Genomic DNA, 12,426 nt, shown 5'->3' on the forward strand with positions numbered 1-12,426 from the left:
ATGAATCTCAACTAAATGGTGAATTAATTTTAGTTGTAAACTGTACAGAACAAATTGATTAAAACAATAACAAAAATCCCACCACTTTAATACTGGTTTGATTTAACTGATTAAAACAAGGAGGTAGCTAGCCTCAACAGGACAAAGAAAATTCCACAGTAAAAGTCAAGTAGGTGATTCCTTTTTGGGGAAGATACTAGACAATCTGTCAGAGTAAAAGAGTAAATTACCACTTTAAATGTCATTAACTTAAAATGATATATGAATTTGGCAAATGTCAATGCTGAAGAGGAAAGATACTAATTTTTCTCAAGAATATTTTAGCTAGATCCAAGGTCCTAATTATGGTAATTCTGTGACTGTTATTTATTTTTGCCCCTCAGTATATACCAAAAACAAAAAAACAAAACAAAAACTTGTTCTTAGGATGTCAGCTTAGTATATCTTTTCTACCAAGGCCTCAATGTAAGTGTAAAAACATGCACCTTTTGATGGACTGTCAAGCCTTACAGATACCTGAAGTCATGCCATTGTAATAATTTACTATTTCATGTTACCTCAAATGTCAATTGTCCTGTGTGGATGGTAAGATGAAGGTTTCCAAAACCTCAACTCAGGTAAAGAAATTTTCTTCTTTAAAGGGAACTGGCCAAGTCTGATGACCTCGATCTGACAAAGCTCTTGGTTTGTTTCATGTGCTTTCAACATTTTTATGAAGATTGAATTAAGTTAAAATATGCATTATGTATTGTTTTGAAGGAGAAAATATATCAGATAACATCATTGAGACAAATACTTAGGATATCTGGAAAAGAAGACAGGTCTCATCACTTGACTTTAAGTTTCTTACAGCCACGAATCTTGTATGCCATGATTCAAGGTGTCTCTAGTCTCTCTCTGTCTCTCTCTTTGTTTGTCTCTGTATTGTCTCTCTGTATCTGTCTCTGGCTCTGACTTTGTCACTGTTTCTATTTCTCTTTCACACACATACACACCTACACACACACATCTATGTATGTAGCTAGCAAAAACACCTCTTGCTGTGCTTTGCAGGTCTCTTCAGAATCACATGTTGGAATTTCATACCCGTTGTAATAGTGTTAGAGGGAAGATCTTTCAAAGATTATTAGTCCATGAGGTCCTGGCTAAATGAGTGGGATTCTAAATGTTATTAAGAAGGTAGTTCACTGCCATCTTGCTTTCATGTTCTCTTGCTTGTATTTCAACCTTCTGCTATAGGTTAATGCCACCAGAAGGCCCTTCATAAACAGTAACCCATTGCTTTTGGACTTTCTAACCTTCAGAATTATAATAAATGTTTGGCCAGTAAATTACCCAGTCTCAGATGTTAGGAAAGATCAAGCATCAAAAGGAAAGAAAAGAGACTGAGATCTCAACAAGTCAGATTAGCATTTAATCATCATTGGAAAGGGCTATCAAGTAACACCAAGCAGTGATGGAGATATAAGGAACACAGAGGGAAGAGAGGCCAGGATCTAGGTACAATGAAACATGGAAGCTGTTAGGTTGTGATATCCAGCACATACCAGAGATAATCTTACCAGAGGCAATGTGCACATTTAGAAAGTGTGGGGGGGGGGGTGTCTCAGAACTGGCCACAGGAGGTGGGGGGGGGGGTGTCAGTGGGCCATAAAGGCAGTATTGGATTATGAAAACAATGAAGATTCCCACTATCAGATAATATTATAGCAGCAAAATAAAAAATTAAATAAAACTACTATACCAAACATTACTAGTCCTAAGTCCTAAATCACTATTCTAGTGTCAAATATGCTTCACATTTCTCATTTAATTCTCATGACAGTCAAAAGGAATTCTAGTATATTCTCCCCTTTCTGCATATAATAAACCCACACTGCAGTATTTTCAAACTTAATCATATCCAAAGTTTATAGGCAGAATTAGAACCTAGATAAATTTGAATTGGATCTCTACTATCATATTATAACCTTACAGTAACCACTCACAATAATTTTCCAAGATTTCTGTCTGCTCGATGCATATGTAAAGAATGCAGGTTATAAGAACTGAGACAGAAGAAAGCCTGGTGAATGCTAATGAAACTACAAGAATAGATTTGGAGAAAGCTGAAAGCTGATTTAAACATTTAAAAAAAACTACTAACAAAATAACCTTAAAAAAACTTTATTTATACTTAGAGGGAGTCTTCATAATACTTTATTTCTGAATGTTTTAAATACGAATCTTTTCATTTTAAATTATTTTTGAAGCTGAATAATCTTCTTCCTCATGAATTTCCTCTGGAAAAAATCATATTTTTATATCATATTTTTTCTAACTCTATTTTAATAGTTTAATTAGTAGAAACTGTTCTATTAGTCCCCAGAGGAATCTGGTTCAGTTATACTTATTTTAAACGCACAACTGATTATAGAAATATCTACTAAAAAAGGATTGTTCCTACAACATGAGATTGCTTGATATATTCCATAGTATTTATCCTATATGATATTAAAGTGAAAGGGTAAGAATAATGGGTTTTAATACAAGAGGGAAAACATGTTGGGATTTTCTGGGGAAAAATATATATATCTTAAAGGTGTGGGAAGGTCTTGAGATGCTAATATGCCTCTGGTCCAGTAGTCTACACACTAACAAGAAGGTTGATTCTTTATGTAGTCAACCACAAATTGTTAGTATTTCGAGGTACCAGCACTCCATTATTCTTTTTCTTGTTTTGTTGGTCATAGGGCTTGAACACTGGGCCTAGTTGCTGTCCCTGAGCTCTTCAGCTCAAGGCTAGTGCTCTACCACTTGAGCCACAGGGCCACTTCCAGTTTTCTGGTAGCTAATTGGAGATGAGTCTCACACTCTTTTTCCACTCAGGCTGGCTTTGAACTGCTATCTCCAGATCTCAGTAGCTAGGATTACAGGGATGAGCCACCAGTGCCTGGCTTGCTCCATTATTCTTTTTTTAAATTAATTAATTAATTAATTAATTTTCAAAGTGATGTGCAGAGGGGTTACAGTTTCATATGTAAGGCAGTGAGTATATTTCTTATCTAACTTGATACTTCCTCCCTCATTTTTCTCCCCCCTTCCCTCCCCCCAATCTCCTCCCACCTCCTGAGTTGTACAGTTGGCTTATACCATATTGTCTTGTAAGTATTGCTGTTGTATTGATTTGCCTTTTATCCATTATTCTTATAGTTACAGTATTTTAATACTGACTGATGCCTAGTTCTGTATGAAACTAACAACATATCTTTTGTATACATTAAAATTTCTTATTTGCTTGTTTGATTTTTTAATATTTAGTAATATACATATATATATAATTTTTCTATCCAGTGAGACTTATATCTAACTATACATGTTTCATTAAATATCAGTTATAAATTACAGTGACTCATGGAAGCTGTAAAATAGAGTAAGAGGAAATGGTCCACTACCCAACCAAACCCATGTCTATTTTTACCATGAGCAACATGAAACATCTAAGCTAGCAAACAAACTCCAACAATAAGTTGTGCAGAGTATATTCTACTCTTAATTTTTCATATTGTTCTGGGTCAAAGTGAATAAATGCAGCCCTATGCTTCAAATCCAACATTTCTATCCATGATGTTGACAAATATGGTGGTGGTGTCAGGAAATTATAACAGGTTGAATAACCCTATAGCAAAAAGATATTATAGCCATCATTCCATCATGGCGCAGCTTGTTAGCTGTGTGTGGCAGTGATGCTTGTGGTGCCATGAGTGCATTACTGATTACACAGATGTACAGCATGAAGAGTGAAAGGCAAGATACTTCAGTCATACAATTTAGTTCATATACTACAAAATGAAGAAAATTGAAGGTATGAGTAGTGCTGGGGGCGAGGGGGAGAATGATGAAAGAGGTAACATTGATCAAGATGCATTATAACCACAAACTTAGTTTTCTAATGGTAACCCCTTTGCAATAGTACTAAGATGATTTTTAAAAGCAGCCTAAAAAGGTGTAAAAAAGTAGCATAACATGTACAATTATATACAATGAATAATATTTTATGGTAATAAGCAAATATGTTACAGTAGTACAAATTTGGTGTGGTATACCTATTTCTAATTTATGAGTTTCCTGTACTATAGAATATCTGTTGTGCCAGCATCTGCCTTATGTTTATTATGTATCTTGATTGTATCAAAAGGCCACATGAAATTATTGACATACAATGTATCATTTATGCCAGTACATCCTAAAATGTGTACACCATGGGTTTTAAAATCACCTAACGATGCATTTCTTAGAAGTATCCTTGTCCAATGACATGCAAATCAAATTTTAGAAAAGAAAACAAGAATCTAAAAATAGACTTGAGAAACTTCTGTTTAATTCCAATAGTTACACAATGGAGATTTTAAGAAATTTTATTAATCTTCTCTATCTACCTCTGTCCATCTTTCATTGCTTTAAAAGCCAGGGAAGTTTTTTCTTTTATTGTAAAGATTATAGTTGTTTGGATCTATGAGTGATTTTAGAGTCAGTAGTGTTTGTTTGATGAAGTTGGGTGCTCCTGCATTTGGCATGTAGATATTTAGGATGGTCATATCATCCTGTAGGAGAGATTCTTTTATTAATATGTAGTAACCTTTTTTGTCTCTTCTTACCATTTTTATGAAACTGCAAACCCTTTGTACTTCACTTTGAAAATAAAAAATAATTCATGGAAAAAAGATTATAGTTGTTTAATTTGGGTTATAAGATTAATATAGTGAGTGAATTTTTACAAAAGAAATAATAGCCAAGTTTATAAATATTTATTAAATAATTTTCAATAAAAGATAAAGTACTATATAAAACTATATAAACTATATAAATTATTCTCGCTTGTGCCCCACAGTCCAGCTTCTGGAAGGCATCCCTGTCCCCACCGCCAGAGCAAAGCGCCATCTTTGCCACTGGCATAGGGTCAGACCAGACTGAAACTGAAGCGGGCCTGGGGAAAGCGAGGTCATAAAAGCCATCTTTGAAAAGGGCAGGAGGGGCGGAATCAGTGAGAACCAGCTCCGCCCAGAAGAACGCCCCCTGCCCTGGTGGGAGGCAAGTCCGGGGCCTAGCCAGAGAAGCCCCGCCCTGCCCGCCGGAACTTCTAAACTTAAAGCAAAAGCTGCGAGCAGCTACCAGGGGCACGGAAACAACAGAAGGAGGAACAAACAGTTCCGGGGACAGCTAAACGGTCCCGTCACAGAGGAAACTAATTCCCAGCCCAAAACGGAGCTGCATTCCATAGCTACCTATGCCAAGGAGGCCGCCTCCCTCAGGCAAGCAACTCTTAGTGGAGCAAAACAGGCTAGAGGCGCCACGCTCTGCTGAGTTCACAGTCTAGTCAAGACCAGGCATCAAAGGCAGCGGCCCCACAGCAGACAGAGGAGCCACAGTTCCTGTGACTGCCCATGTCCCCATCCACAGAGGACGCCCAAGGCCTGCCTGCAAGCTGTGCGAACCTCAGAGACCCACGATTGCACCAACAGGGGAGAAAGTCAGAACAGAACCACCCCTTGCCAACTGAAATCAAGTCAAACCAGCCAATCAGGAAAACAGACTGCAGTCCTTTGCAGGGAAACGAGAGACTGGTTTCTTTTTCTTTTCAAACATTTTTTTTTTAACTTTTCTTTTAAATTTTCTTTTTAATTTTTTCACACCTGAAACATCATTGGCTGTTTTTTCTTTTGTTTTTTTTTTTTGGTTTGTTTGTTTGTTTTCCATTTTTACTGGTTTGTTTTATCAAGTTTTTTTGTGTGTTTGTTTATTTGCTAGGTTTGTTCCTTTTTGGTTATTTTCCTTTTTATTTACTTATACTTCCTTGTTAAATAATTTTTCTCTGTTTTGTGTATCTGTCTTCCAGTATTTTTACTTCATTTCTCTCATTGCGTCCTCTTCCTATAAAAATTACTTTCCTATAAATAACACCTACACCCTTTTCTGCTAACTCTCCAGTGTCTGTCATTTTATGAATGTTCTTTCTACTGATTCTACTCTTCTCCACATTTCCACGTCACTGAAACTAAACCAAAATCACCCCCCCCCAATACACTTTACTCTATTCTCTTTACTACCTCCAACTTACCCTCCAGACTTACTGCCTGGACCTCCAGGTTCCATTGACTTCTGGTTATTGGATAGTGGATATCACAGCTTAATACGAGTGAATCAAAGGGGTTCATAGAGAAAGCCAGTCCTAAAAGAACTTAATATAAAAACAAGAATTGCGTATAAGGTTGTAACAGTAAATAAGTAACTACTGAATACAGGGCCCAGGATCAGATGTTATATTGAAATTGTATTCTTTAGGAACACCAAATCTAACTTTATAGACAGGTATACAAGTTATCTGTTTATAATTGTGAAATTGTAAGATTTACACAACAGTGCTTGGTAAGGGCTGCTTTGGGTCTTAAACAGTGCTCACAGGTGCTGGTAGGTTGGCATTCCCAATTCAAATGGGCACAAGAAACACAAGAAAGATGGCAAATAATGAAGTCTTATCCCCCACCCAAAACAAGCAGGAAGCAGAGCAGTCAATCAAAAACATAGAAGAAAACCCCCAAAATGCTCTACAAAGTTTACTGATAAACATGATAAATGAAAAGTTTGAATCTCTTCAGTCAATTATGTTAGAGCATGAGGAGGCAAAGCAAAAATTAATGGAGAATTTCATGGCATCCACAAATAGAAAGATAAGTGAGCTTCAAGAGTCAAATGAAAAGATAGCTACCCAACTTAAAGATTTGAGAGACAACACTCAAAACCAAAGTAATGAAGTTAATGAAGTAAAGAAGTCCATACAGGACCTAAGAAATGACATGGAAAACATCAGGAAAGACCAGGCAGAAGGAAAAGAGATTCGAAATCAAGTAGTTAGCCTACAGTCCCGACTAACTGAAGCAGAGGATCGAATCTCAGGAGCTGAAGATTCCTTAGATTCTATGGAGAAAGATCAAAAATCAATACAAATCCAGTCCAAGCAACAAAACAGATCGCTACAGGAGATTCAAGACACAATCAGGAAGCCCAATTTAAGGATAATAGGTATTGAGGAAAACTTGGAGAAAGAGGTTAATGGGATAGGCAACCTATTTAACAGAATATTAGCTGAGAACTTCCCAAATATCCAGAAGGAAAGGCCTACACAGATACAAGAAGCATTTAGAACCCCAAATCGACCAGACCAGAATAGGACTTCCCACCGACACATTGTGATCAAAACAGCTTCTGCAGAGTGCAAGGAAAAAATACTCAAAGCTGTTAGGGCAAAGAAAACAATCACATATAAAGGAAAAGCAATCAGAATTACCCCAGACTTCTCAGCAGAGACCATGAAAGCAAGGAGAGCCTGGAATGAAGTATACCAAACCCTAAATAAAAATAACTACCAACCAAGAATTCTGTACCCTGCCAAACTCTCCTTCATAGCCGAAGGTCAAATAAAAGTCTTCCACAATAAGGAAAAACTGAAACAATATATCTCCACCAAACCAGCTTTACACAAAATCCTTAAAGATGTACTATACAGGGAAAATAATCAGGATCCCAACACAGACAGAGAAATGAACCCTAATTAGTAAACACTAGATCAAGAAATGGGAAGACACAGCTTCAAACAAGACAGTGATAATGAAAGGAACAAACGATCACCTCTCAATCCTAACTGTCAACATTAATGGACTTAATTCTCCAATCAAACGACATAGGCTCATAAGTTGGATCAAAAATCAAGATCTATCTTTCTGCTGCCTCCAAGAGACACATCTATCCAGCAAAAGTAAACATCTTCTAAAAGTGAAAGGCTGGAAACAAATCTATCTAGCAAATGGCCCCCATAAGCAGGCTGGAGTTGCAATCCTAGTATCAGACAAAATTGACTTCAAATTAAAAAAGGTAAGAAGAGACAAAGAAGGTTACTACATACTAGTAAAAGGATCTCTCCAACAGGAAGAAATAACCATCCTAAATATCTACACGCCAAATGCAGGAGCACCCAACTTCATCAAACAAACACTACTGGCTCTAAAAACATTCATAGACCCAAACACAATGATAGTGGGGGACTTTAACACTCCACTATCACCTCTGGACAGATCAACACGCCAAAAACTGAACAAGGAAACCACAGAACTAAACAATTGCATAGACCAACTAGACTTAATCGACATCTACAGAATATTCCACCCAGCAAGGACAGAATACACATTCTTTTCGGCAGCACACGGAACATTCTCCAAAATAGATCACATCTTAGGGCACAAAGAAAATCTGTACAAATTCAGAAGTATCAAAATCATTCCCTGCATTCTTTCAGACCACAATGGAATAAAATTAGAGCTCAACTCATTCAGCCACCACAGAAAATCCCACAATTCATGGAGACTAAAGAACACACTGCTGAACCATCAGTGGATCATTGAAGAAATTAAAACAGAAATTCAAATGTTTATGGACTTCAACCAAGTTGAGGGCACAAAGTACCAGCTCCTTTGGGACACAGCAAAGGCAGTACTCAGAGGAAAATTTATATCTCTGAGTACATACATCAACAAACTGGAGAAACAGCAACTCAGTAATTTAAGGAAGCACCTTAATTTTCTGGAGAGAGAACAGCAAGCCAAACCCCAAGTCAATAGACGGAAGCAAATAATTAAAATCAAATCAGAATTAAATCAATTAGAGACGAAAAAAACCATCGAAAGAATCAACAAAACAAAGAGTTGGTTCTTTGAAAAAATCAACAAGATAGACAGACCCCTGGCAAACCTGACCAAAGAACGAAGGCAGCACACTCAAATAAACAAGATAAGAGATGAAACAGGTAGCATCACCACAGAAATAACCGAAATTCAGAAAATAATAAGGGACTATTTTGCAAACCTTTATGCCAACAAATTCGAGAACTTGGAAGAAATGGATGATTTCCTAGAAAAAATTGATACCCCCAAACTCAACTATGAAGACTTAAACCTTCTGAACAGACCCATATCCAGTATTGAAATAGAAACAGCAATAAATGATCTCCCATCCAAGAAAAGCCCAGGTCCAGATGGATTCACAGCAGAATTCTACAAGGCCTTCAAAACAGAACTCACTCCAATATTTCTCAAACTCTTCAATGAAATTGAAAGAGAACGTTCACTGCCAGACTCATTTTATGAAGCCAGTATAACCCTCATCCCAAAACCAGGCAGAGACTCATCACGGAAAGAGGACTACAGACCAATCTCCCTGATGAACATAGATGCAAAAATTCTCAACAAAATTCTGGCCAATCGACTTCAACAAGTCATCAAAAAAATCATACACCACGATCAAACTGGATTCATCCCAGGGATGCAAAGCTGGTTTAATATACGCAAGTCAATTAATGTAATCCACCACATCAACCGGAGCAAGGTAAAGAACCACATGGTTTTATCGCTGGATGCGGAAAAAGCGTTCCATAAAATCCAGCACCCATTTATGCTAAAAGCCCTGGAAAAACTGGGATTCCAGGGAACATTCATGAATATAATCAAGGCAGTTTATGACAAACCAACAGCAAGCATAACTCTAAATGGTGAAAAACTAAAGCCATTCCCTTTAAAATCAGGAACAAGGCAGGGATGTCCACTCTCTCCCCTGCTCTTCAACATAGTACTAGAATTCCTAGCCAGAGCAATTAGACAAGAAGAGAATATAAAGGGGATCCAAATAGGAAAAGATGAAGTTAAACTTTCTCTCTTCGCAGATGACATGATCCTATTCCTAAAGAATCCCATAGACTCTACCCCCAAGCTACTAGAGCTGATACAAAACTTTGGCAAAGTTGCAGGATATAAAATAAACCTTCAAAAATCAACGGCCTTTCTCTATGCTAACAACCCGAAGACCGAGGCTGAAATCAGGAAAGCAACTCCTTTTGCAATAGCCCCCAAAAACATAAAATACCTAGGAATAACCTTAACCAAAGAAGTGAAAGAACTCTTTGAAGAGAACTTTAAAAGCTTGAAAAATGAAATTAAGTCAGAACTAAGAAAATGGAAAAACCTCCCATGCTCCTGGATTGGGAGGATTAATATAATCAAAATGGCAATATTGCCAAAGGCTATCTACAAATTCAATGCAATACCCATTAATATCCCAACACCATTCTTTAATGAAATAGAGGAAGCAATCCAGAAATTCATATGGAACAATAAAAGACCTAGAATAGCAAAAACACTCCTAAGCAGAAAGAACAGTGCTGGAGGAATTACAATACCCAACTTCAAGCTGTATTATAAAGCTATAGTAATAAAAACAGCTTGGTATTGGCACCGGAACAGGCCTGAAGACCAATGGAACAGAATTGAAGACCCAGAATTAAACCCACAGAACTATGCCTACTTAATCTTTGATAAAGGAGCTAAAACAATAGTATGGAAGAAAGATAGCCTCTTTAACAAGTGGTGCTGGCAAAACTGGCTCAACACATGCAACAAACTAAAACTAGATCCTTATATATCACCCTGCACCAAAATCAATTCCAAATGGATTAAAGACCTTGAAATCAAAACAGGCACCCTGAAGACACTAAAGGAAGGAGTAGGAGAAACACTTGGGCTCCTTGGCACAGGACAGAACTTCCTTAACAAAGACCCTGAAAGGCTACAAATCAAAGAAAGGTTGGACAAATGGGATTGCATCAAACTCCAGAGCTTCTGCACGGCAAAGGACATAGCTCTCAAGATAAACAGAAAGCCCACAGACTGGGAGAAAATCTTTACCGGACATTCAACAGACAAAGGCCTCATCTCTAAAATATATGCAGAACTAAAAAAATTACCTTCTTCCAAAACAAAACTGCAAAGAACCAACAGCCCCCTCATCAAGTGGGCTAAAGACTTACAAAGAAACTTCTCTGATGAGGAAATGAGAATGGCCAATAGACATATGAAAAAATGCTCTACATCACTGGCCATAAAGGAAATGCAAATCAAAACAACATTGAGATTCCATCTCACCCCAGCAAGAATGTCATATATCAAGAAAACTAATAATAATAATTGTTGGAGGGGATGTGGCCAAAAGGGAACCCTACTTCATTGTTGGTGGGAATGTAAACTGGTTCAGCCACTCTGGCAAGCAGTATGGAGATTCCTCAGAAGGCTCAATATAGAACTCCCCTATGACCCAGCAGCCCCACTGTTGGGTATCTATCCAAAAGACCACAAACAAAATCACAGTAATGCCACCAGCACAACAATGTTCATCGCAGCACAATTTGTCATAGCGAGAAGCTGGAACCAACCCAGATGCCCCTCCATAGATGAATGGATCAGGAAAATGTGGTACATTTACACAATGGAATTTTATGCCTCTATCAGAAAGAATGACATTGTTCCATTTGTAAGGAAATGGAAGGACTTGGAAAAAGTTATACTAAGTGAAGTGAGCCAGACCCAAAGAAACATGGACTCTATGGGTTCCCTTATTGGGAATAATTAGTACAGGTTTAGGCAAGCCATAGCAGAGCATCACAAGGCCCAATAGCTATACCCTTAGGAACACATAAGATGATGCTAAGTGAAATGAACTCCATGATATGGAAACAAGTGATATATCACAGTTATAACTACTTTCAACGTCCTATGTGTATGTGTAGTTTCTATTATTGATGATGTTCTTGTATCACCTTCCTATGTTTGTACCTACACTATCTCTGTAATCTTATCTGAGTATATTGGAAACCGTGTTTACTGGTATTGGAAGTAGGAAATTCAAACGGAATACCAAATTCGAGAGACACAGGGTAAAAAAAGAGAAATAACTACAAAAGCAATACTTGCAAAACTGTTTGGTGTAAGTGAACTGAACAACTGGGCGGGGGGGAGGGAAAGGGGGGTAGGGAGGGGGGCATGAGGGACAAGGCAACAAACAGTACAAGAAATGTATCCAACGCCCAACGTATGATACTGTAACCTCTCTGTACGTCAGTTTGAAAATAAAAATTTGAGAAAAAAAAAAAAGAAATAATAGCCAAGCTTATAAATATTTATTAAATAATTTTCAATAAAAGATAAAGTACTATATAAACCAAAATTAAATGTAAAATATAAGCTGAGCATGATAAGGGAAACCTCTCTGTATTACAATTTAAACTGAAGTTTAAAAAAATAAAAATAAAAAAAATAAAATGGGGCTGGGGATATGGCCTAGTGGCAAGAGTGCTTGCCTCATATACATGAGGCCCTGGGTTCAATTCCCCAGCACCACATATATAGAAAACGGCCAGAAGTGGCGCTGTGGCTCAAGTGGCAGAGTGCTAGCCTTGAGCAAAAAGAAGCCAGGGACAGTGCTCAGGCCCTAGTCCAAGCCCCAGGACTGGCAATAAATAAATAAATAACAATTTACAAACAAGTTAATTCCATTAAAACAATATCAAAT

This window comes from Perognathus longimembris, chromosome 8 (genome assembly GCF_023159225.1).
Source record: "Perognathus longimembris pacificus isolate PPM17 chromosome 8, ASM2315922v1, whole genome shotgun sequence".
Lineage (NCBI taxonomy): Eukaryota > Metazoa > Chordata > Mammalia > Rodentia > Heteromyidae > Perognathus > Perognathus longimembris.